The sequence below is a fragment of the Rhea pennata genome, chromosome 5 (assembly GCF_028389875.1).
Source record: "Rhea pennata isolate bPtePen1 chromosome 5, bPtePen1.pri, whole genome shotgun sequence".
NCBI classification, from domain to species: domain Eukaryota; kingdom Metazoa; phylum Chordata; class Aves; order Rheiformes; family Rheidae; genus Rhea; species Rhea pennata.
Genome location: NC_084667.1, coordinates 41774326 through 41799166, shown reverse-complemented (window position 1 = coordinate 41799166; position 24841 = coordinate 41774326). Strand labels below are relative to the sequence as shown.

At 43.1% G+C, this 24841-nt stretch overlaps 1 long non-coding RNA gene across 1 annotated transcript; it reads right to left on the bottom strand.

The window, feature by feature from the left end:
- Positions 1–21312: 21312 nt before the first annotated feature.
- Positions 21313–24680, bottom strand: LOC134140874 (uncharacterized). Its single transcript, XR_009958507.1, has 3 exons — positions 23784–24680; positions 22737–22773; positions 21313–21635 (listed from the first exon to the last, which is right to left on the bottom strand). It is a non-coding gene; the product is annotated as an uncharacterized LOC134140874 (long non-coding RNA).
- Positions 24681–24841: the final 161 nt, after the last annotated feature.

The window sequence follows — 24841 nt, the reverse complement described above, 5'->3', positions numbered from 1 at the left end:
GGGAGCAGGCCACAGGAATGATATCAGGGAATGAATCAACTTGTTCCAACTCCAGCTGAAATGCATTTACTATGTTGCTATAAATGCCCACTTCCTTTGCTCTTCAGACCACCTTCATCATCCTTGTCTTCAAGTCACCTTCCTTCGCTTTATGGCTTCTCTCATAACCCTCCAGTATCTTGGTCTGTGACAGCCCACTGAGGCTTATATTCTGCAAAGCATATGCACAAGCTGCATTTCACCTCTTCCAGCCTTAAACTGCCTTTCCCACCACACTGCACCCCAAGACTGCTCTCAACGTCCAGACCCATGGCCCACCTCTGAATCCCTGCCCCACTATCCCCCACATTCAAGTCACTTTCCTCCCAGCACTGTTCCCTTTTCATCCCTGGTCAGAGAGCAATAGCTCAGCTGCAGCTCCTGCAGTCGCTATGGTGACAGTGATTAGACAAAACAGGATATTGGTTGACTCAGGAATTTTGGGTTGCTTTGGTGAAAATCTTTGGATCCCAGCAAGAGTAACTTCCAGATGCTTGCTAGCTCTTAAATACTTATTTGGAAGTTAACTATTTCCCTAACAGTCTGTTGTATTTCCAGTGGAATACGCAAAAAAATAGGGGTTGTGGAGTTCAAAGCCCCTGTTGCCAAAGTTCCTTCTCTTTATGGTGTCTCTTACTGTATCAGAAAACGTTCCAAAAGACAGTACCCTGGTTACTGTGTAGGGAAGGGCTTGTGGTTTCTAGCCTTTTTTAATAGCAGCTAAGAGGGGATATAACAGAGCTAAGCTTGTGATAATTAAGCTTCTGCTGCATTGTGTCTCAGTACATTTGATAAAAAAAAAATTACTGACACATACAGAGATTCTTAGTGCTGCTGTAAGCTGAACTGCTCTGGGACATTTTCCAAGGAAAAATGGGCAGATTTTCAAGGACAAGATGAGGAGGGCAATGCAAAGGTATTACCTCTAAGAGGAGTCCTGGGAAACTGGAGTGACAGAGAGACTGTCTGAGCAGCAATTGCCACTAATAACTTTCGTGTGGTGTACTAATGATGTACCAATGGAAAGATTTAAGAGGTTTTGTGTGTGGATGATGCTCAAGGTAAGGGCCAACCTTGAGTGGATTTTGCAGCGAAGACTTGCAGTTATGCAGCTGTTATGGGAAGAAACGGGTCTCACTGAAGAGAGCTTTGTAACTGTCTACGTGGAGTTAGCCTGTCACTGTGAAGACATACTGAAACAGAAGCAGTCATTTAATGGCATAATTGTGACAATTAAATCTCTGCTGTATTCTATCCTTGTATACATGATAGAAAGATCAACAGAGACATGCTGTGATTTTTAGTGTTGCTGTAAGTTGAACCCCTCTGGGAAGTTTTCCAAGAAGCAATGGGCAAAATTCTAAAGCACAGGATGAGGAGGACAGTGCAAAGGTATCGCCATTGTCAACAGCCCTAGGAAACAGCTCTGGCAAAGACATAGCCTAAGAGAGGGGTAAACGTTCTGGTGCGTAGTTCCTTTTAGGTTAGTATAACCTGGCATGAGCAAGTCCTTGCAATAGCTTGTGTTTTCTAAGCACCCCCAATACAGCAAGTATTCAGAGGTAACAGTCTCTAGGCTCATGCCAAAGTGGTCTGCTGAAGCAGGGACTTGTCCCCTTTTTATTCATGCATGAAGTGTGATTTCAGTTATAAAGCTGTGTGTGACTTTTCCTTCAGTAAAATGTATTATCCCTAAACAGTGTTGCAATTCACAAGGCAGTAGCTGGAGTATGGTGGTTTTCTTCAAGTGTTGTTCTGTCTGTTGTGAGTGAACGTTATCTTAGCCCATCAGATCATGTAGTTCATGTTGATTTTGGAGTCTGGTGGATAATACTACCCAGCGGCCAGAGTAAACAGTTCACACTGCAGCCAAAGTTCATGCTAGCAGGTCTGAGTTGTCATCTCTGCTTCCAGTTTGCATTGACAAAATGAGGTCAGAAAAGGTGGGGGCTAGAGGAAGTGGGTGAGGCAGTTTAACTCATGCTGTTGATGTGTCCATTCAAAGGGAACATCAGAGTCAGCTGAGCATGAGTAAATTCCTATTTATGAGGGCCTGACCTTAGACTCTGGACCTTTACTTAAGAATCACTGAAGGGCAGCCGAATTACATGTCCACTGAAATGAGTATGACTTGAACTTTGAGATGAATCCTCCATCCTCCTCGACTGCAGCTTTGTAAAGCACTCTGAGATAACAGCACGTGATACTTCAGCTCAGAGGAATCTGTTTTGCCATCTCATCAGAGACCTGTTGGCTGGTACCATCCTACGGCCAATGCTCTGGCAGAGCTTGCCACCTCCAGGACTTTCTGTTCCTTTCAGATGGCCTTTCCACCTGAGAGCTCAATAGCAATACTTAAAATGTGATAGGCACAGAACATCTCCCAGGATTTCATCACTCTTTGCTTTTATAAAATCAAGATGCATTCAGTCTGGGGACCTATTTAAAGAAAGGGAAAACTATGATACTATTAGATAGGGTAAACTATTGCAAGAAACTAAGTTTAGCTGAAGTTTTGAATGAGGTGGTAGATTGGTTCTGACAGCTAACAGGCTCTCTGATTTCTGCGTGGGAAGAAATCTATGTAGAGAAGAAATTTCAATTTAAAAGGCTGTTTTTCTTGTAGAGAAGTCTGGTTAAAGGTTGAGGAAGACGGATCTCAAAGTGCTGTCAGGAAGAAAAGTATGTCTGGATAGCTGTTCCCTACTGCCCATCCTCTATATGGGGCTGTGGATGAAAGAAGTTTTCAATTACACCACGGGACAGAGAAAGCAGTCCAAGTCCACAGAACCCAAGGGTGGCATTTGTCAATAGTATCTGCTGATACAACTGCTGCCACAAAAGCCAGTGGTAGACTGTCCCTGACCTTTGTATCCCTGACCTAGATCAGCACTTTACACCTCAGCAAATCCTTCCCTTGGGTTCTGTAAATTCTGTGCTGTCGTGCTGCATCTGGGGCAGAAAGAGGACTCCCTGTGTCACCTGCACTCTGAGAGCAAAGGGTGCAGCCTGAGTGTGGCATGGGACAGTGCTTTGTCCTCCTAAGCTCAGCCTGCAGGAATAGCGTTGTATACTTCCCTGAGAAGCAGCAACAGCCAGACCACCACCACTTGTACGTTTCGGTATTTGCAAAAGGGCATGCTACCATTCTAGGTGCAAAATACAGTAAAAAAGGAGGTTTCTTGATTGTTTATCAAGGATAGGCCACAATGCTGGATTGGTCGGAAATACTGGTTGGTATAGTTTAAGCCCAACATAGCCTCCCTCCAGACCCCTTCTGCTCAGTTTTGCCTTTGGTAGTATATGCAATATGCACAAGCCCTTTTGCTGCGAATTGTGCCATTGTCAGCACACAACTCCTTCACCTGGAGCAGAATGGCAACAAGTCTGTTTGCAAAGATTTCCGCTTATGAAGTAGAGCAGAAACATTGGCCCTGTAGTCAAAATTGAGGGCTTTAGTTTCTGCAGATTCTAACAATTTCCCTTCCTTCACGGGCTTCAGAAATGGATTAAGACAAAGCAACTTAGTGAGACAAAAGAGAGGCTAAATGGTACTTGCAGGAAAGATGGCAACAGGAGAAGGGGAGAGATGGAAAGAAAGGGACAAGAACAAAGATAAGAGCGACCTTGACAGGGGAGAAAAAAACAGGCACTGATGGCCCAGGAGACGAAAGTGCAATAAGGCCTGGCAGAGGAAAGGGGAGACCTTGGAAAGATTAACAAGACTAAACTGTACTGAGGAGGAAGGACCTTGCACTGAGATTTCCAAGCAGCTGTGCAACCATTTTCTCATGCAATGAGGCAGATAAGCACACACACACACCATTTGGTGGAAAGCAGAAAGCCAAGAATAAAGGCATTTTTCTGTTTCTTTTCTTCATCAATTTTGTGGAAACTTTGCCTTTTCTCTGAAGTTGCTGACTTTTCCTCAGAAAGCCACTTCTTCAGAAGGAATGATCAATTTTGCAGTTCCCCGGAGCGTGGATTTTAATTACACATGCCAATATAGTGTTTTTGTTTGGAGAAGTGTTGTTCAAAAAGAATTGCTGAGTTTTTACAGCTGGTAGAGCAATAGTGCTTTAAAGAAAATTCCTCTCTGTACAAGCCAAGGCATGCCAACTTTACTCCTCCCCTGCAGCACGTGTCACCATCCATGCAAGCAGGGCAACTAGTCTAAGCAGGTGACATTTCTCATCTGCTTTGAAATTCCAGGCAACAGCAAATTGGACCCACTGAGGGACTAAAACCAGTGTCCTGCCAACTCTGTACCACCCAGTAGGCTCACAGGAATATGTAGGGTGGTTTTTACTGCACTCTGAGTTAGTAAAGCCTCAAAGCTGCCCTAATTTGCACTGAATTAGCTCTGTCTTGGGCCTTAGAAGTGACTCAGGTGGCTGTTTATTTCTTACCTTTTTCTCCAGATTCACTCCAGTGCATAAAGAGGAGTGGCTCTGCTTTATAAATAGGAACCTTTAGCACTCCAGAAGAGGCCCAAAACCGCACTGTGTTTCAGGGAAGAGCTAAGGACAGATTCTCTTGCACCTGATCTGTGGTGCTGGCCACCTTTCTTGTCTGAAACTGTCTTCCTTTGTACAGCCCGTCAGTACATACAGAGGCAGGGGGCAGTTTGGAGAATACCAGAACAAGCTGGAAATCTTTCCAGCTACTTGTGGCAGGCAGTGCTTCTTCAGGATGTGTCCTACGCGGGTAATGGCAGGAGCCCTCAACTTCCTCTGGTCTATATGGCAGGTGGCACAAGGCCAATCCAGGATCCACAATTTTTGCGTTGCCTTCGGCCAGATGCTTCTCAAAATCAAGATCTTGAGGCTTGATTGGAGCACAGTGAGCTCAGTGAAGGCCTCCTACCACTCAAAACAGTCCTTCTGGCTTAACAGCCTTGACAGTTGCTCCTGCTTTCATCTTCCTTTACTTTGCATACGAGAAGGGTGCTTAAAAGAAGACTTTAAAACCTGGCATTCTAGATAATGTCAGTCTTGGTGCTGAATGTTTTTATCTTATTAGAAGGGGAGAAAGAGCTTTTCCCCAAGATCATAGAAAGTACCCCATCCTTTTATACCTTTTTGGGCTACCTAAGACCTTGCACTTCAATAGAAAAGCTCCTGTTAATTTGAATAATTGCTGGCTCAGGCCTTTTGCTGTTCAAAGGCCCACTGCATTCTGCTCTGGAGAGAACCACTGACAGAAGGAGCTCCTGGTCCTGCAGGGCTGAAGAGCTGATGCCCAGGAGCTACTGATCGCCACAGGCTCTGAGAGAACTTGGCTGTGAATGGTCAGTTTTGCACAAGTTGCGAGCATGAAAGAATAACATTGGCCTTATCTGTTTACTGTCCTTGAATGGGTTTATTATGTAAAACATCCAGGAGTCACTTAAGGGGATCCTTAATATTCCATAGCATTGGTTGCATGTAAAATAGTAAGCACGTGACTGAGATTTAGATAGGAATCGGCAAGGGATGCTTAGGATTCTCCTTTTATTATGCTGAGTTGTTGCACTAGAAGGGTGAGCTGATTCTGTAGTACGGAATGCAAGATCCCTGGGATACTTGGGAAAAAAGGCAGGGCAGAAGGCTGGAGCTAAGGAGGATGGAACCAAGTGCTCTCGAAAAAGGATACAAAATATGGAAGAGGAAGACTGTCTGCTCTAAAGCATACAGAGATCAATAAGCACCTAAGGGGTATGCTGATAGCAAGAAGCAAGCTGTGTGTATTTTAGGTGAGGGGATCACAGATCTCACCTGAGACTGTAGAACAACAACAATAACAGTTGAGTTAAGAACAGAAGACTGGGAAAGAAGAAAATGGAAAAGCAGTTAAATTATTATAGGACAGTATAGGAGAGAAGAAGATGTAGAGTAGCAGTGTGTAATCACTGTTAAACAATTCTTGTCAGACAGATCATCTGCCTTTCAGCCTGCTTTTGTTTTTCATCTATTTCCTTCTCTTTTTTCTCTCAGTTCTTCTCTTTGCCTCATGAAAGGCTGATACAGGAGTGGATGTTTCCTGAATTTGAAGTCCTGGAGCTGCACATCCCTTGTCCTGGTTGTTCCCCTCCTTCTTATGCTATTTCTTCAAGAAACAACTCCCTAATAGCAACAAACCCTTTTCATTTAGAGATGCTACTATAACTCAGTTTCTTCAGATGCGTTCTTTTTTCTATCACAAAACTGAGCAGAAAAATGTGGATTTCCTCATTTGCTCAGGATCTGTTTGTGCCACTGGGTCCCAGAGGAACAGCTGCAGTACAGTTGTCTGCATGTGCAGTGCATGCATGCTCTTAATAGTCCACCTCTGCATACACCGCATTCGAGAAAGCTGGCCAAGGTGGCCTGCCTTGGACACTGCAGTCCTGCAGCTTTGGTGCACAGGAGTGGCCTGTCTTAGCATGGATTTCACCACACTGAACTGTAGGCATCCTATCTAAATAGCTATTCCGTGCTCTATGCACCTAGCATACATGCAGTTGCTCTCTGGCAATGCCATGGATTGATTGGTGGTAAAGATAAATGGGTTCAACCTCAGAGGAAGTATTTGCTTCTCTATGCTGAACTCAGAGATGACTAGCTTATAGCAGTATCCTAATTCATAGCAGACTTGTGTTAAGTGAATTTCTCCCTTTCCTTCATATTTATGTGTTGAATTAATATATTATAGCCAGTAAGACAATTAGCCTGTGCCTGCTGCTGCGCAAGAAACACTGAATTTTCATTCTCCTTTCAGAAAGTTCTGCTTATCCCATCTGTATACAAGATATCTACCTTAAGGTCTGATAAGAGACCTTTAGTTGCATGTGGTGACTATAATGTATTTTGGAATAGCTATTCTTTCGTTTGGTTCATTTGTCCCTAGCAGCGCATTTCTAAAACGACCCTCATGAATAGAGTTGGAGGTTGGGTATACAGCTTCCTCTAGATCTTGCCAGTGTCTGGTTGGATTGGTTCTATCTTGTCCTGAGGAGGGCAGGTAGTTGCCTGCTGGATTCTGCACAGTGTCAGTCTCAGTGGTAACTGATTTCTGAGCCTTGGAAATGAGATTGTCTGGAAGTGACACAAGTGAACTTGGAGCCAAGAAAGGGGAGTTTATTGATGGATTTATTTCTGTAAGTTTACACCACTGAGCTAGCAAGTAGCCCTGTTTCCCCCTCTCTTCCCCCCTGCCCCTGCAAAATTGAAGCATCTACAGTTCATGTTACTTTTAGTACTGCTAAAGTGATTTAGTCTTCATGTAAAAGATCCCTTCCAGAAATTGTTTCTTAACCAATTATAAGTGAACAAAGGCAATTTTGTGCCAGTTATTTGATCTGTCCAGAAGTGATAAGAATTAATTTGATAGATGGGGGTGATCCACAGTTTGGGAATCTCATTAGGAAATGTTTTCTGAGAAAATACACATCTGTAGGATAAGATAGGAAGAAGGGCTTTTTATTCTAACTCCCTCCATCACAGAATAGTCCTAGGCACTAGAGTTAAAAGTCTTTGCTATTTCTTGCTAGTATTGGTGGTGAATGCAGGGCTGGTGGCTAGCACGGTAGGGGCAACCCTCTTTGCTGCCTTGCAAACTTGGGAATTCAAAAGAACCAGAAAACCACTTGCCAGAAAATTTTATTCATGATGTCATGGGGAGGTGGAGGAGGATAAGGGCAGAATAGGGAAGGTTACTACAAAAGCAGAAATGTTCATCTTTAAAAAGTACAGGAACTTCATCTGTCACACAGGCAGATGAGCAGTTCCTTTTTCTGGCTGTTGGAAGCTGTTAAACTGATGGACTGCAGATATTTGCACTTGCTGCTGTGAGGAGGCCAACCTCTGAAAGGAGCCAAGCTTCCAGGACTGACTCCAGACCAAGAGCATGTTTGCAAAGGCACTAGTATGTGCTGATGTGTGGAACTTCAATTTCCTATGACAATTTTGCCTTGGAAAAGGGAGCCAGGGTTGAGACCGAAGTTGGAGAGATTTTGCTTTGCGTGGGACTTAGAGGGAGGCTGCGGCTGCTATCTCCAAGAGGCAATGGGCAAGGGGACTGCTGCTCTGTGGGCACACTATTTCGATGAGAAATGTAGACTGCTTCCTCAGTTTTCTTGAGGGAGGATCTGTTAAATACCTGCTGGCTCGCACATTCCAGGCATTCTCGGCTGTGCCGCAACGTTCGCGCACTGCAACACTCGCGCAGCAGCAGCTAATACTGCTCGGCAAACAGCTCTTTTTTTGGCCGCAGATGTGTCCTTAACGCTAGCCAGTTCTCACATCTACTGCTCTGATTAGCAAATTCTCTGTGTGGACTAGAACTGCAAACTGTAAATTTGCTGCTGCAACAACAAGGGAAGATGGATGTGATTTTAGTTTATTTGTTGCCATGGACAGGCCTGCCAAAAGCAGAAGAAAGGACTTGCAGTGGGCTCACCATCACAGTGTTTTCTTCCAAGGACTAGGTTTTCTGGATACTATGTGCACACTCCTAAAACTGTATTTCCCCACAGCCCTTACCTTTCTAATTGTGGCTCTCTCAAGTTCTGTTTACATTGACTGTAAGGGACAGAGATTCACACCATCTCAGTGCCAACTAACTTGTAGATCATCTACTTAATAGCCATGGGTAAGATAGTATATTAAATACCAGAGGCACTAAGAAACCTTCACCCCCCTCACTCACCCTCCCCACCAAGAACTGAATCTTGTCCAAAGCTGCACAAACAGGATTTTAAGATAAAGACCTTGGGTAAGAATTACTAAAACAAACAGAGCGTAGCTTGGTTTGTTAAGGGACTGGACTTTTCAAGGCCAAAGGGTGGGTGTGGAAGAACACACCTTACTGAAAGGAAAGCTGGGTAAATTAAAAAATACATGTTGGCACAAACAAAGCCCTACCCCAAAGTCTAATATTTTAATAAATTTAATGTAGCATAGCAGGAGAATCACACAATACTGTGTACTCCATGCAAAGGGTTTTGACTGGGCTTTCAATAAATAGTTTTTTGAAACCTTCCTAGATAGAGAGGGATCCTTTTCTCCTCCTGCTTAGCATGATGCTGTGCAATAGGGTTATTCAGAGTTAAGCAGCTCTAGTGGGAAACTACCTGCCCAGACCTCCATTTCTCTATTTTCTTTAAAAGTGTTTTAAGAGAATTTAACAATGATCTGCAAACTGCCTAACTTTGAACACAGATAAGAGGGGAACAGGAAGTTCCCTACTCTACCTCTTCCCTTGTCTGACATACACAATCAACCTATCTGTAGCAGTATAATCCCTGGGGACACATTAGTTCAGTGCCTGTCTATTGATGACTGGCTTGCTGTCACTATTTTTGTTTTCATGCAGATGAAATCCAATGTTAGAACATTATCTCTTATTGGTGTGGCCTACATTCTAATTTAAAGGCAAAAAGCTCCATATCTCTGATTTTGCTAGCCTGTAATCATGACTTGGAGGGAGTTTTTTGTAGATCAGATGGCTGTAGTTTTGGATCAGTAATGCCTCAAAACCTGTTCCTTTTGCAGATTTTCCCCTAGAAGAGCACATGGTCTAATAGCTTCAATCAGTCCCTAGGGCTGATGGCTACATCCCCTTGACTTAAGGCTTGTTTAACTTTCCTATACTGCTATGGAGCTATTGTTAGTCTGCAGATAAGGCAAGTGCAGATAAGGCAAGTAGCACAGTTAAAGAAAAGGACAGGAGGGAACTATTAGTTCCTCTACTGTGTTACTCTCTCTGCCTAGTGGCAGGGTTGTCCTTCATACTGATCTTTCAAATGTGGTAATAACAACAGCAAAGCTTTATTTTTACTGGTTCTCAGCTAAAAGCAGCAGCCAAGCTAAAACAGAAAATGTCAGCCCTTCTGCCTTTGCAGCACATGTGCTGGATTTTTGGGCTGAAACTCTGATACTTCTCTAGATCTTTCCTAGGTAAACAAGGGGACAGAGACCTTCCTCAGACAATATGGGTATTCTAAGTTTGACCACTGTCTAAGTACAGGCCTCCTGCCCTCTTCAGAGCAGCCTGATGGTCTTCTGCCCCGCCATATCGAGTAAGCAACAGCCTCCTTTCCTCTCCTCTTGCTTTTGCTATTGAAACATGGAGCAAGCAGTTTTTTATAGCTGCCTGTATCTGCCTCCTGCTGCTGCTGCTTCCTCCTTCTTCCACATGCGCTTGACAGTCATCTTCTGCCTTTTCAAGAGGCCCTCATGTTACTGCATCATGAACATGCTGCCATCTCAAAGTTTGAAAGGAAGAGAAAGCACAATTCAGCTACTGTATGTGTTTTTGTATGCTCCATGTGGGCTGCAATGTTTGAGTCTAGTGTTCCAGTTGCAGATGAGTGTCAGAAGTCCTGCTTGCATTGGCAGAGCCAGTCCATGTGTGTCTGATGGCAAAGCCTCAAGTGAGGGCCAAAACTAGGAAAAATGCACACACTGAGTCTCATGCAAGTGCATCTTTGCATCTTTCTGGAGTGCAGATGCTCTTTAAGAAAACCCTGCTGCAAAGGTTACAGGAAAGGCAAGGTCCTGCTTTCCTACTACATGCTCCCAGCACAGCGAGGATGTATGGCTTAACTTTCCCTTCATTTGAGTGAAGAGTGGGAAAATAATCAGGAGGTAGATGTTGATTCAGTCCAAATTCTGAATTAGTCTGGATGGTTTTCATCTTCATTGTAAACATCTACAAAGGTGCATACACCTAAGCTGCCTTATCCAGGTTTGTTTTATAGCCAAATGAAAGGACTTAGCACTTATTTTTTGAAGCATCCGCTTCAGGGAAAAGTGGGTCTTGCCCTGGACACTGTTGACTGTTCAAAGAGTTTGGGAAGTAGTTCAGATGCTCCTCAGATACTGCTGTTCACTCTGTGGTGAATCTTGTGCAATGGAATTTCATATAAACTTGACTAGATCTAGGAATGTGAATTGTTCTGCACTGTGAGAGGAAGATACAGAGAGTAGAAAGACTGTAAATCAACAATCTATTAAGAAGAAAAAAGTCTCATTAGGCATGTGACTCTTTCAAGGTTATACAGAGATGGATGTTTTCTGAATAGGGAAAAATACATGCCCTGTAGAATTCAACAGGGGAGGGAAAACACTGTAGACAGCAAGTCACCCCTGTTCAAGGCTAGTTTTTCTGGACAACGTAGCCTCAGGAGTCTGATGGAAAACCCCTGGAGGTCTTGCCAATACATGAAAATGACAGAAATGGGATTTTCTAGGAAGGCAAGTGGTGATCGAAAGCCCTTCTATTTTTGTTTTTGACATCGCTCTATTTGTTTTGAAGTCATTCTGTTTGAGGGTTAGAAGTGAGCAGGATTTTTTTTTTCTTTTTCTTTTTTTTGGCTAGGAACTAGGCTTGAACTTTAACTGAGTTGTCTTTCTGTGGCACTTAGCCATGTGGCAACAGGTGGTTTTGAGTGGCAGGAGGAGGCAGTACTGGCAGCGCCACTTGGGCTGCGTTCACAGCTGGGGCACACAAGCGCCAGAGTAGCCTGACCCAGGCTGGGGACTGTCACTGCTGGGCCTCTGCCTCTGACTTCCTTGGTGCAACAGGATTGCTGGGGCTGTGCCAGGGAACGCTAACTGCCAGGCAGATACAGGGACAGTATCCTCTATGGGCAAATACCCAAAGCCCCAAGCCAAGCAGCCTGCCAGCAAGAAGGAGATGGCCTGGCTCCACTTTTCTGTTGACAAAAGTGCATGGCTGTATTTCCGTGCAGCAGGTCCCTGATAATGGACCTCCAGGAGAAGGGAAATGCTACGTCACAAGCCAAAAGGATGGCTGCACACTTCAAAATTTCTGTATGAGGAGGATCGTGCTGAGTTCCTGCACCTTCCATCTGTCGGCAGTCTCAGCAAGCTCTCCATCCTTGAATCAAAACCTCTTTAGCAATAGCCTTGGCAAGCATAGCCTTGGCAGGCACAAGCAAAAGAAGGAAAACTCTTACGAAGGCTTAAGTAGACCTTTTCATCTGTTCCCCAAGTAAAAGAATTTTTGTCCATTAGCCGCCTGCTTGGCAGAAACACTAGTTTCAAAGACTCTTGCTAAACAATGTCTGGCAAAATCTATCACACAGGAGTAAGAAGCCAAACTAACCACTCATGTGCTGGGAGGAAGTTGTTGTTGTTTGAAATCTTTATGCGACAACTCCCTGAAGACCTCGGAATGAAACTGCCTTTATGGATATTGTGCTTAGAGTCAGAATTAAGTTGGATTTTTCTCTGTTAATGCAAAGGTTTGTAATCACAATGATTTTTTTGGATTACATGGTTGATGAGTCAGTTATTTCTCTTAGCAGAGCCAGTTGCTGAAGTAGAGATAAATTTTGGTACTTTTCCATCTCAAGAATGCCCAGAAGGTGCAAGGCTTAGAGGTCTCACATGTCCTTGTACAGAAACTATCATCTACAGGGAAAAAATAAATATTATAACAGCTTATAACAGCTGTGACACTAATACAAAATTCCTCCTTTTCACAGATCCCCACACATGGGAGAAGTGCTGAGAGGGACTTACACCATAATTAACCATCCCTTGCTCACAGTACTTCCTCTCCATCAGTACTGCACTAAGCAAGAAAGGTGTCTGCCTGGTACAGAGCAGCACTCCTTGGTGTTAGTTCCTAAATCAGTTGGTTCTGCATATGCCTGACATATTTGTCTTTCTGTTGGGTACTTCACCGTTCTTGCTCCCTAACATAGCATTTGCTGCCACTGCAGGGCTTTTTCTCTAAAAGGCAGCACAAACCTTCCCAGGCAGCTGGGGTGCAGACCACAGGGTAACATGGAGGAACAAGTATCGTTGCCTCGATGTGGCAATGAATCATTCCTGTGCCTTACCTGAGGAAGGGCTGTAAGGCATGCCACACTTTGAGGTGTATAGCTGAGGTCCCCATCACACTTGAAGTCATGTCAGAAGTCCAATATGTTGCTAAACAGCTTATGGTCTTTCAGGGCAGGTAGATTTGCAAGGCTTCCTGTTGGACTCTGCAAGGAAATGGGCAGATCTCAGCATCTAGTGAAATCCTGCCTGAAAAACACGCTCCTTATGTGGAGGACTGACAAACTGAATGCCTGCAATGGGTATGGCAGCTTTTGCAGGGGAAAAAAAAAGAAAAGAAAAAAAAAAGGACGGTTACAGACCAGTTTGGAACCAAGCCAACTCTTGTTTCAGTCACAGTAACTAGACTGTAACAGCGAAAAGGTCCTCAAGACTAACAAGTCTGTCAAACAGTGAACAAAAGAATTTCTTGCACAATTCAGAGCAACATGCTAGCTAACTTCATGTGTAAGGAAAGGATTTAAAATTGCATAATATGCTGAGGAATGATTTAAGTGGGGATTTTGTCTCATGGCTATTGGCAATTAGAAGGAACTGAGAGATAACTGAATTCTCTGTCTTCTATTTCATGGGCTAGGGAGCCTGTGATGGCATCCAAGAAACAGATTAAAGCACAGCAGATGCTGCAAGCCAAAAGCATTCAGCAGTGTGTGCATGAGACATGTACATGGCAAGAAGAATCTGTGTGGACAAGGGCTCAAAGCACAATGATTTTCTGCATGTGCTATGGCATTGTGAAAAGCATACAATAGTGAAAGTGTCACTTGGAGATTACTTGTGGGGGCCTAATTGCTCTGAATTCACTGGCTAGTTGGGTTTTGCATAATAATATCAGTTAAGGCTAGTTTGCCTTAGGAGATACTTTTTTTTGGGGGGGAGGGGGAGGGGATTTCCAGGCTTTTAGGATTTATGTGGTGTTTCAGTTTTAGTTGATGTGATGCTCCAAGCTTTGATTCCAGCTACTCCTTTTATGAATAATATTATTAAGAAAACAGTGTTATTCTGAAAGCTAAGATGATGCATAGATTTATTTTCCATGTCTGAAGCTCACTGATTTTTTTAAATTTTCTTGTCTGATCTAGGAGATAAAGGTATGTCTAGCTTCCTATATTTAAAAGCTGTAGCTGCTTTGATGTAAATCTACTTACCGTCATAATTCAAAATGTAGCTTCATTTCTATGTTCTAAACTTTTTTTCTGAAAATTTTGTTTAGTGATTATAGCAATTATAGAGCTGCTCTTTAAGCTCTCAACAAAAGCTGGAAATTTAAACCAGCTGGCATGTATTACCCACAATATACTTATCTGGATTAGTAGGGAATAGAGCATACAGGCTGTTTTCTCTAGGTTGCTGGCTTATGACTTTGGTAAGGCAATAATGCCCAGGAAACTGGGAAACTCATTATTGTTTGGATCTGTAACTGTAAAATGTATCCGAAAAGATTTGTGTTACTCCTGCTCAGAGGAGCAAGTTGGGATTCAAGGTTAAGCAAAGGAGATACCTATATTGCAAGAGAAGAGCAGGTACTAGCATGGATGTGGTTCACAGTACTTTGTGTTCATGTAAAAACAAATAGCATGGGGCACTCCTTTTCCCTTGAGTTTCCTCAGACTGATGAGAGGCTGCTTCTACTTTAGTCTAAAGTGTGAAAAGCACCTTTCCATTTTATGATCAAGTGTTCCTTTCACTGCAGTTCCTTCCTCTGGATTTTTTGGAGTGGCAGTTGTTACAGCCTCTCTATTTAGAAAATAACCTACATGTCTCCATCTTCCCCGGCCTTCGGTACTCAGAAAAAAAATAGTGTATCACCTGTCACCCCCCATTCCCCCAAAATATGCCTATCTGCAGCATAAATAACTAAATAACTTATTGCTTAGAGAGTGATATATGGTTTCATAGCATCAGACATAAGTTCCGATGGAGAGAATGTCATTATCACGAGTGAAGTGAAATGCCTCTTTCCTGTGACTTCAGACTGAAGTGAACACTTTGATGTGACTCTTAAATGAATACAGAAGGAGTGGTCCTCTCTGAAGTAGTTCAGCTGGCAACTTTAACCTCTTAAACTGTAGTCATATCTTTCATTTGAATCAATATTTGAACCAGTATTTACTTAAGACTTAGGCATGATTTATATGGGAGTCTTGATGTTGCAACAACTGCTCTGTTACTCAATTGGATTCCCAGATGACTGGTTAATACCTAACAAGACAGATTTTTAGATTCCGTTGGTGCAAATTATCATCAGACTGGAAAGGAGAGCTCCTTGATACTGTATTGTGTTTAATTCATAAATCTACTAAGTACCTGTAATGGAGTACAACGTGCTTCTGTTAAACTGGCAGTGGGTTTTGTTCTGTTTTCAGAGGGATTCTAGCCTGGTTTAATTGCTTGGTGACCATTTTCTGGTTATGAGTAATTGTGTTACTCCCTTGGGACAAAATGGAAACAAAGTAGGATTCAATTAGTTAATTACAAAATACCACAGTCAAAAACTCTATAATGTACAACATGAGTCCAGCAACAATTAACTATGAGCTTAATTCTGAGGTCAAAAGCAGTTCTCAGTTTTGAAATTTAGGTGAATCACAAAGCCACTTTGGTTGGATATAAAGGACTTTTATACCTCACATACTGAACATTATCAGTGATTCTTTTTGAATGAAGCCCATTTGTCTCAACTATGTGGAGTGTTTCACAGATTGTGGGCTGAAAAGTCCGCTCTACTTATTTTATGCCAATATGACCATAAGATTATTGAAAATCTTAAGATCTGTACAATAAGCAGAGCATATTAGTCAAAAATTTTAGGGCAAGGGACTGACTTCACAAATGCTATTTGGTATTTCAGAGGAGATTTTTTTTCTAAATCTGTCCAGGGAATTGAGAGGGATGCGGTTTCTCCTATAAATGTAAATGGTGTATTCAACTTCTTCAGATGGGCTGAGAGTTCCTCAGTGTTAGTGTCTGTGTAAAACAGACAAGACCTGTCATTTTCTAGGTTCCAGGCTAGACCACTTGAAAATCAATGTGGTTGTATGTGTGTGAGAGAGGAAGAAGAACAGATCTAGCGCCCTGAAATGTTTTGACAACTTCTTGCTTTGCGGATCTTCCTGTATTTACCCAGTCTGCTCTTCAGCACATGTATGCTTTAAGTCCAGTGACAACTTCTTTGGCAGGCAGTTCTCTGAATAATCATACTGTTGCATAATTGGACACATTTTCTAACTTAATGACCTTTCTTTAACCTCAGACTGTTAGTCGTTATCACTGAGAAGGAACAAAAGTGTACTGAATGACGTGTACTGCCAAAGCGATTGCCTAGAACATGTACCTCACCGAGGTACATGCCTCTGCCAGAGGAGTCCCATCACTGCTGTTAACTGCAGACCTGACTCCCAAAAGATTTGGAAACTTCTCTCTCTGCCACCTTCTTCCCTCAAAAATCGCTCTGCTGACATGCCCACTGTGCATGACAAAAGTTTAACAGCCCACAAGGAAATAACTAACTAGAATCCCTTACTTGGCTTAAAGCTCTGCCAGGATGTCATAAAAACTACACCACTGCAAACACTTAGCTACAATCAGTGCCTGACTCAGAACTACAGGGTCTGGAATTCATATCTGGAATCCACCCTTTTGCATCCTAACAAAGGGAAAAACTGCAGTATGCTTGAATAACCAGCAGTACTGGAGTTGCAAGTTCCATCACAAATCAGTTATTTCAGCTTGGTATTACGCCATTGCTATGCATAGTTAAAATAGCAAATTGTTGCATAATGAGCAAAAGGGGAGGAAAAAATGGTCACTTGGAAATCCAACTCATTTTAAGAGTAGTCAATAATAGATTCTGAAGAGTTTTACAAATGTCCGCAAGATTTATTTTACTACTGGCTGTTGTTCAAGGATACAGCACGTTACCGATGTAGGTGCGCACTTGGATCTTTTTATTGTATCATATTTAAATGTGGAGGAGTTACTATCATATTAATGGTAACTGCGCAAACATAAGAAAGAAGGCTTTTAATTGCCTTTGCTCTTGCTTCATCCTTGCAAGTGTCTAGTGAACATTTCCAAGTTCTTTGCTGCCTACAGAGTCAAAGCATTTAACATGTGCAGTGACTGTGACTGTTGTCTTGTCATAGTGCATTACTGGCTTTGTCCTACATGTTTCTCTAAGTAGCTTTTTATTAGTGACCATTACCTCCATGGTATTTAGTTTAGTGGCATTTTTTTTTCCTGTGGGCACCACATCATGCCTAGCTTGTGTTAGTCCACTTGGCACTAGGGGAAATATGCTGTAGCTTGTGTAACCAATTTGCCTGTGTTGCATACTTCAAACAGCCAGAGCTGGCTCTGGCATGTTCTTCCCTACAGCAGGTTTCTTTAGCTCCTAGCTATGCATTTCCACAATAGGATTTGTAATGCAGATTAACTATTGGTCCGAGGCCTGGCTACAGTAGACATATTGGAAAAGAAGCAATTTAGCACAGTTTAGACCCTTTGGAGTGTTTTCAGTGATTATTCTGTTCACCTTTAACCATAGGAAGAGGTTGTAAGAAGGTGCTATCACAGAAAAGAGACCATATCCAGTTTCCTTTTCCACCAGCAGGCTGAAATCTAACCCCATGGGGCTAAAAGAGATGAACCAGTGGTAGGTCTGCACTCAGGCAAGGTAGCTGAAAGCCAACACTGCAAGCCAGAGGAGAAAGAAGGGGAGAAAAGGAGCCTGTTCCTACATAGCTTGAGTAGCTCAGACAAGAAATGACAGCAGTGTCACCTGCCAGGCACAGAGCACGTTGCTGTCCTGGTAACCCTCGCTCAGGATGTCCTCCTGTGCTGGCTGTGAGGGCAGCTGAACTGGTGCAACAGAGAGGCCTGTGATGCCTGAACTCGCTGTGGCTTTCTCCTCCTGCCCACAGTGCAGAATATAGCCCCAGCCTTCCTACTTTCTTCTGTCAAGCCCTGAACTAATAAAGCCCTAGAAGATTAAGAGGGAAGAGAGATGATTCAGTGCAGGTAGAGAAGTGGTAACTATAGCAACTGTTTTCTTCTTTGAGCATAGATTGTGAGGACTCCCTTGCGAGGGAATTTCTCCCCAGCTGCGAGGGGAGATCGCTTCAAGAATCTCATTCGACAAAGCTGGCACAGGTGCACTCTTGAACTCTGCTGGGGATCGGGGGAGGCTGGGAGAGATTCATAGGAGGAGAATTTGACTCTCATCCAAAAGTAAAACAGATGTTGAAGTGCCTGAACTCATGGGAGATATTAAACATGATACTCAGCTGATGGTGTTTTGTTCTGTGGGTTGCAGCAAGCTGTGAAGCTGTACTGTACAATAATATCCTGCAAAAGCAAGAGTTTCAAAGCTAGAGTTTTTAAAAGAACTGCAGAAACATTTAGCTAATTCCAAAAGGATTTTGAAAACTCTTCGAGGTCCTGAGGAAGTTTCTTAAAGCTAACTGGGGTTCTCCAAGGAGATGCAGTTGGTACAGAGTAAGAAATGAAATAACTTCTAATATAATAAAGGCTTGGTCAGTCAGACTCCAGGAAAAGCCATTCTCTGGGACTTGAGCCAGGTAATGTTATCTTAGCATGCTGCTTGGAGTACCTGGCACTATACAAGCTATTGTTCTTTTTGGTTATCTCAGACCAACATAGCAAATGAATGAGCATATTATCCTTTTAGCAGGGCCGCTTTCCTGTGTAACGCTTCCCTTACATTTGTAGGAAATATGTAAATGCCAAGCCAGTGCCTAAGGTAGATCCCTATCCTTAGCTTTTGTTAAACATATAACTGTGTGCTCTGGCAGGTGCGCTTCAGGTCTGAAGTTGTAGCTACATAGTGTACCCTGATTTTGGCCGGCACTTAGTGCTGGAAACTAAGCAAGCACAGAGGGAAACACTCTGTCTTGATACATCATAAATTTTGTCCTGAAATTTTATCTCCTCAGGGTCAAGGCATGGAAAACATTGCAAAATCCCTTGATAAGGGATGAGCAAAGGTGGCTTTGGATGAAATGCCCGCTCCCCTATTCTGCGAAGCCTTCTTATAGTCTATTTTTCCACGCATTATGGAAAACATGCACAGTGGATAGCTGCCCCAGATGACCAGCTGCTTCTCCCAATATAGCTTTTTAGCTTCCAGCAGGCAGCACTGTCTACAGCACCATTTTTCCGAAGGTAACTCAATTTAATTTTTTTAAAAAAATAGCTGAATTTCTTTGAGTCGTTGCTTGTTTCTTTTCCTCACTTCACTAGAGCTCTCAGAAGGGTAATAACCATGCTGTCAGCTGAAGTAGTGGTGGGGAAGAGGCTCTTGCCGTAGGAGAAGGACAGGTCCCTGCAGGGCCCTGGTATGAAGGGGAAGGCTGGAAGGAGAAAGGTGTGTCGCGGAGTGCTTTGCTGGAGAAAGGTGTGTCGAGGAGTGGCTTTGCTGGAGATGCAAACCGGGGGGAATGTTGTCCTCCACAATCCCTTGCCCTTTCTTTTGCAGTAACGTGCTCAGCCCTGATGAAGAGGAAGAGGGGACAGCTGTAAAGCCTTGCTGTTGCAGCTGCATCTGGCCTAGATGGCTAATGCAACTTCAAACTCTGATAATCCCTAGCTTTCAGAGTAGCATTTTCTGGCTATTGATGCAGGGAATAAGAATCAGCAGCCTTAAGATTTGTTTTAAATTCAACAAGGGTCTTACCAGACCAGGAGCTGAAAAATGAAAAAGGTGTCCCTACTTCAAGTGCAACTTCAGAACTGGGCTGAGAGTATTTTGCCATGGCAAAAAACTACTCAGTGAGAGCAATGCCATCATCACCTTCTTGCAGTGACCACATAGCTCCCATGTCAAAGTCTCTGGCCTCAGCCTATTTTAGAAAAGGATTCACAAAGCCAGTAGCAACCTGCTCCTGATAAGTAAAGAATGTTTATCAACAACTGCTGTTAAGATGTTTGCAAGCTTTTCAGCTGAAATGGATGTCTGTGTCCGTCTACACATCTCTCTGTCATTCTCTCTCTGTCATATGGCAGATCCAGCCTTAGCTGGCATTTGATCTTGCCCTTAAAATCTGCTGCTGCTTAATATAATAGCAAGAAAGACTAGTGCTTTATGAGTCAGAATTCTAGACTTAGCTCTTCTGTGAGCAATAAGCAGTTTCTACCAAACTAATGCAATTGAAGCAAATGAAGTTATGCATCAATCCAACTGCAATTCCCTCTGTGGCAGATATGCAACTATTACAAAAAATTAGAAAATAAGTATTTTCTACAAAGCCACAAATTAATAGAAAAAATGCTAGTTTGTGTTCTATTGTCATAGATGAGAAAAGAAACATCTGCCCTCTTCTAACTGAATATTCAGTTAAGACTGGATCCATAACCAGTGAAAAGCAGAAGTCTCCATCAGGCTAAGAGAAGAAGGGTCTCTATTAGTTTAGAGGAAGTAGTGGACTCACTGACCGTTATATTCTGTATTCTTCTATATTCTGAATATTCTGTTCAGCCTTTGAAGGAATACAAGACTGACATGATCACAGCATGGGGCAGGGGGTAAAATACATTAGAGAAAAAAGAAGCAAGTTCCTGTCTGAGGGGAAGGAGATTTCTACGATGAGTATTTTTGTATCTCTCCATACTAATAGCAGAGGTCATACAAACTCTCAAGCCTTTGTTCACCCCAGAAGAGGGGAATCTTGGTTCAAATTGTTCTTTGCTTACAGTGTAATTAGTCACTCCGTGTCTTGCCTGTGCCCTAACACCAGTTACCTCACCATCACTTGCTTCGTAGGCTTTAAAGGTAGGTTATCCTGGGGATGCAGGCAGCTGAAGAACACTTTACAGATTTAGTTTTAGATGCTACAGTAGATTAGTCTATTACATGGAATTAAAAAGTGAACATAGACACAAAGCCCATCTACCAAAAAAAAAAAAAAAAAAGAAAGAAAAGAAAAGAAAAGAAAGGAAAAGAAAGGAAAAGAAAAAAAAAGAGTGCTAATGCAGCTTTGTTGCTATGGTATAAAACCTGACATCAGGAACATGAAGACGCATTTGCCATTTTCCATTAATCCGTTGGGCAGGATATTGCTTTGTCACGTAACAAGCTGGTTCTAATGCACAAGAAATGGAAGCAGGGAAGAGCAGTCAACTGCTAGAACATAATTATGTTTCCCAAGTCTGATTCCAGTATTTTAACTATGCAGTCTTTGAGTGTTTGAGCCAATAATTCAGCACTTAATTTTTTTGAGTTTCTTCTGATGGCTTTTAGGTTTCAGTAGATTCTGATGTTAGCAGAAGGCTTAGTTTTGTTGAATTTGACTAAGTGTAATAGATTCTTCCTCAGGAGCAGAAAAAATGTGCTGAGCACAAGGAATTACAGTTTAGTTTTCTTTTTCTGATTGCTTTATTTCAATGTAGACTTAAAACTTGTGAAAAGTACTATCCTAGTAGTTCTAGCATGAAAAGCACTTTCTCTGCTAATACATTAAAAATATATTGCAAGAAGCACAGCAGTATAAATTTCTCACACATTTTTCCTCCTACATGCTTTAAGCCTAACCCAGAGAGGCTTTCGTCAAGACCGGAAAGTTATTTGTTTTGTGTAGGACAGATCTCATGTTTCGAGACGCCAGTACCAGCCATTCCACATAATCCACTGGGTTTTGCACTGTGCCTTCAGCCCATTCATCTTTGGCGTTGCTGCTTAGGCTTTCAGAAAGACCCAGTTCCTGCCATTGCGGTCACATATCTTCCTGCCTTTCCTAGTTGACCACACTTGAAACACACACAAGATCATGAACACGTTGGAGAGATAACATATTTGAAAGAACTATTACCACAATATAAAAATTAAAGCCGTCTCAGACAGTAATGAATTTTCTTACCCAACATTTATTTCCTGGGTTTTTTTTTTTTTTCTTGAAACTAAGAATGAATTTTGTGAAACAAAACTGAAAGAGTATAGTGAGAGATGAAAGAAAAATTATTTTGACAAGCAATACGTCTATATATGCCTTTATATGAACTAAGCATGCAAGCCCTATTATTCACTTTATTTCTATTGTAAGTTCCTCTACCACTTTGTTCTTTGCTTTTATTGCACTGTACACACCTGTGGCTCACCAGAAGATAGACTATATTGGTTGTAAAACACACTGAACAGTTGTAAAATAAGGTACACCTTTTTTGTAAACTTAACAGTAAATTACAATGAGTTACTAATTACTAATAAAGTGTTAAAATAATAAATAAAATAATCAGCAGAACAAATGGCTGAAGAAAATAAGTGCTGGGCTCCACGTGGATCCAGGAAGCTTATCAAAACGGAAATCATTACAGGACCAAGGCCCAAGTTGGACTGACATTAAGAAAGGGCGAGTGCATTATAATCAAAAGGATATAAAACAAACATAGCCATAATTTTCATATCTCCTTCTAAATTCTGAGGCTTTTAAAGGCATTATTTGAGGTTTTGAATCAGACTTCATGCTTTGGTGTAAGAACAAATGTCAGTGAAATGGATAGTATCAACAGGTTGATATTAGGTAAGATAACTAATAAAAATGGAGATAATTCTCTTTCCCCAGGAGAAACAAATCATTTCCTTCTCTGACTTTTCTGTCTTCTCTTTCCATGCTAATGGCGCTCTAGAAAAATTTTGCCAAGTAACTCTTGTCATAAAAAAATCAGTTCCTGTTAGCAATGCTATGACAAATCAGAGTGAATGTCAAGCACTGAGAAATGGATAGTTTGAAATGGACAGTTTGAAAGCCAGAATTTTCCTTTTTTTCACTGGTTCTCCTTCCTGCACAAAGAGGTGTCAGTGTTTGCTGCAGAATGAGATTTGCAGCTGTAGAATTGCTTTTTGGTACTTACCTATAAAAATGATGTCTTCAGCTTCTTCGGCAGGGACCTGCGAAAGAAACAGGGATCCTTAAAAGTGGAACCAATTTCACTGAAGTCAGGTGCAGGCCCCCTTATTTACCATAGCTGAACTGCTAACTATTTGTTGGAGGGTTGGATTGGGGGAGGAGGTCACATCTGGGAAATTTTTTCTGTTCAAGCCCCCAAGTGGAAAAACAAGTTTTGTGGCTGCTTGACTGGCATGTCACCAATGCAGCCGCACATCAACTACCAGTTTTGGGTCCTTCTGGAGTCTCGTCCCATGCTGCAGCTCTCAGATAGTGCTATGTACATAGGTGCTGCAATACTCTAACCTGGAACTATTCCCAGTCCTCCGAACAGATGAACAGAATTGCACTGGAAGTTTGTGCTCCTTCTGTACATTGATATTGAAGACTTAATTTGGCAAATTTTGCAAATGAAAACCATTTTGCAAATGAAAAGCTGAGACATTTTGCAAATGAAAAGCTAAGGCACAAAAGTGGAGAAAAGGAAACCTATGTCTCTCCTGTTCTAGTTTAGCATCCTAACAAATACATTACCCTTCCTCAAACTAGAGTCTGGTATGCCTCAGCCATGACTCTGTTTCAGTTGTGCTAAAAGCTGATTTGCCAACACAAAGCAGTTCTGATGCCAGATCTGGAACTTCCCTGCCACTTCTCAAAAAAACCTTTGGGCTATTTGGGAGTTTTCTAGCATTAGAGTGTCAAAGTGAAATGCACAGATAGAGAAAGGGAGCAGCCCATGCAGTGAAATACTTATGGGGGGAGAGGAGGGAAGGAGCATGTCAGGAACTCCCTCACAACACAAGAACTCCCACCTTCAATAATGATCTCTGCAATAATGGCATATATTATTAAAAGAACCCATATGGTACTCATATACAGTAGAAGACCAGCAAGGGAAAAATAATGCCCCCCCCCCCCAAAAAAAAGAAAAAAATCATGGGAAGGCAAAGGTAGTTCGAAGATTAAAGGTGGTTTATGTGTTTATTGCTCATTTATGATGGGATGGTACTACCTATTGGGCAACTTTCCCATCCCTTTGGGCTGCAGGAGGGCCTGGAAAGGTGCAGCTCCTTCCAGCTGGCTCTGACATCACTGCTCTGACATCCCTCATGTGCCACGGTCCAGCACGGAGGCAGAGCTGGCGTTTCTGGTAAAAGCAGAACATCACCACCAAAATTAACCAAGGAACTCGGCTGAGAAAGCACTGCATGTAGAACTGATTCTCCTTATTTGTAGATCACTTTGCCATTCAGATATGATTTTTCTTGAGCCAACAGAGACCGCTTTACCGTACAGGTATGAATCAGCCCTCGGAAATGGTAATCAAGTCAGTCAGTCAATAACTTTCCCTGATAGAGTTTAAATAAACATATTCTAGGTTGCACTTTGTACAGCACAGAAATTTCTCAGATGTTTCTGGGGCACGTCACGGGAGTGAATGACAGGCACGTTACGAAGCCTTGGCAGGGCTAGCCCTGGGTAAACACCAGCTCACTTAAACACCGAGTAATGAACGATGCAATGAGGGCAAGCCCGTGTGGGGACCCAGACACTGCGCCAAGGTGGGCCTAAACCTTCCCCTGCTGAATCTGCCTCAGGTTTGAGCAATCAGGTGGCAGGGACACGGCTAAGACCGCCGGCGGGCGAAGGTGAAGCGGTGCCCGAAGGGTTCCCACGGGCCGGGCGGCAGCGCCGCGGCCGTTCGACGGCCGTTGGAGGGGGGCGGGGGTCACCTTGCACTGCGCCCCCGAGCGGCGCGCGCCGGTCACCGGGACAACGAGGGAGCAGCCAATCGGCTCGCTCCGTTCCCGCCCCCTCCGCTCACAGCGGCGGCTGTGACGGCGCAGGCGGGCGCCTCGTGCTCCCCGGCGCACCAATCACGAGGCGCTCCCTCTCGAGTCGCGCGCTCGCTCCCTCTCGCCCCTCTTCCTTCGGGTGGTGGTGGTGGGGGGGGGGAGGGGGGCGAAAGCCGGCAGCCAATCAGGGCGGAGAGGGAGAGCGTGAGGTGAGCGGGCCCGCGTGCCGCGCGGCTTATAAAGGCGGGGACGGCGGCCAGCGCGCGCCTCACTT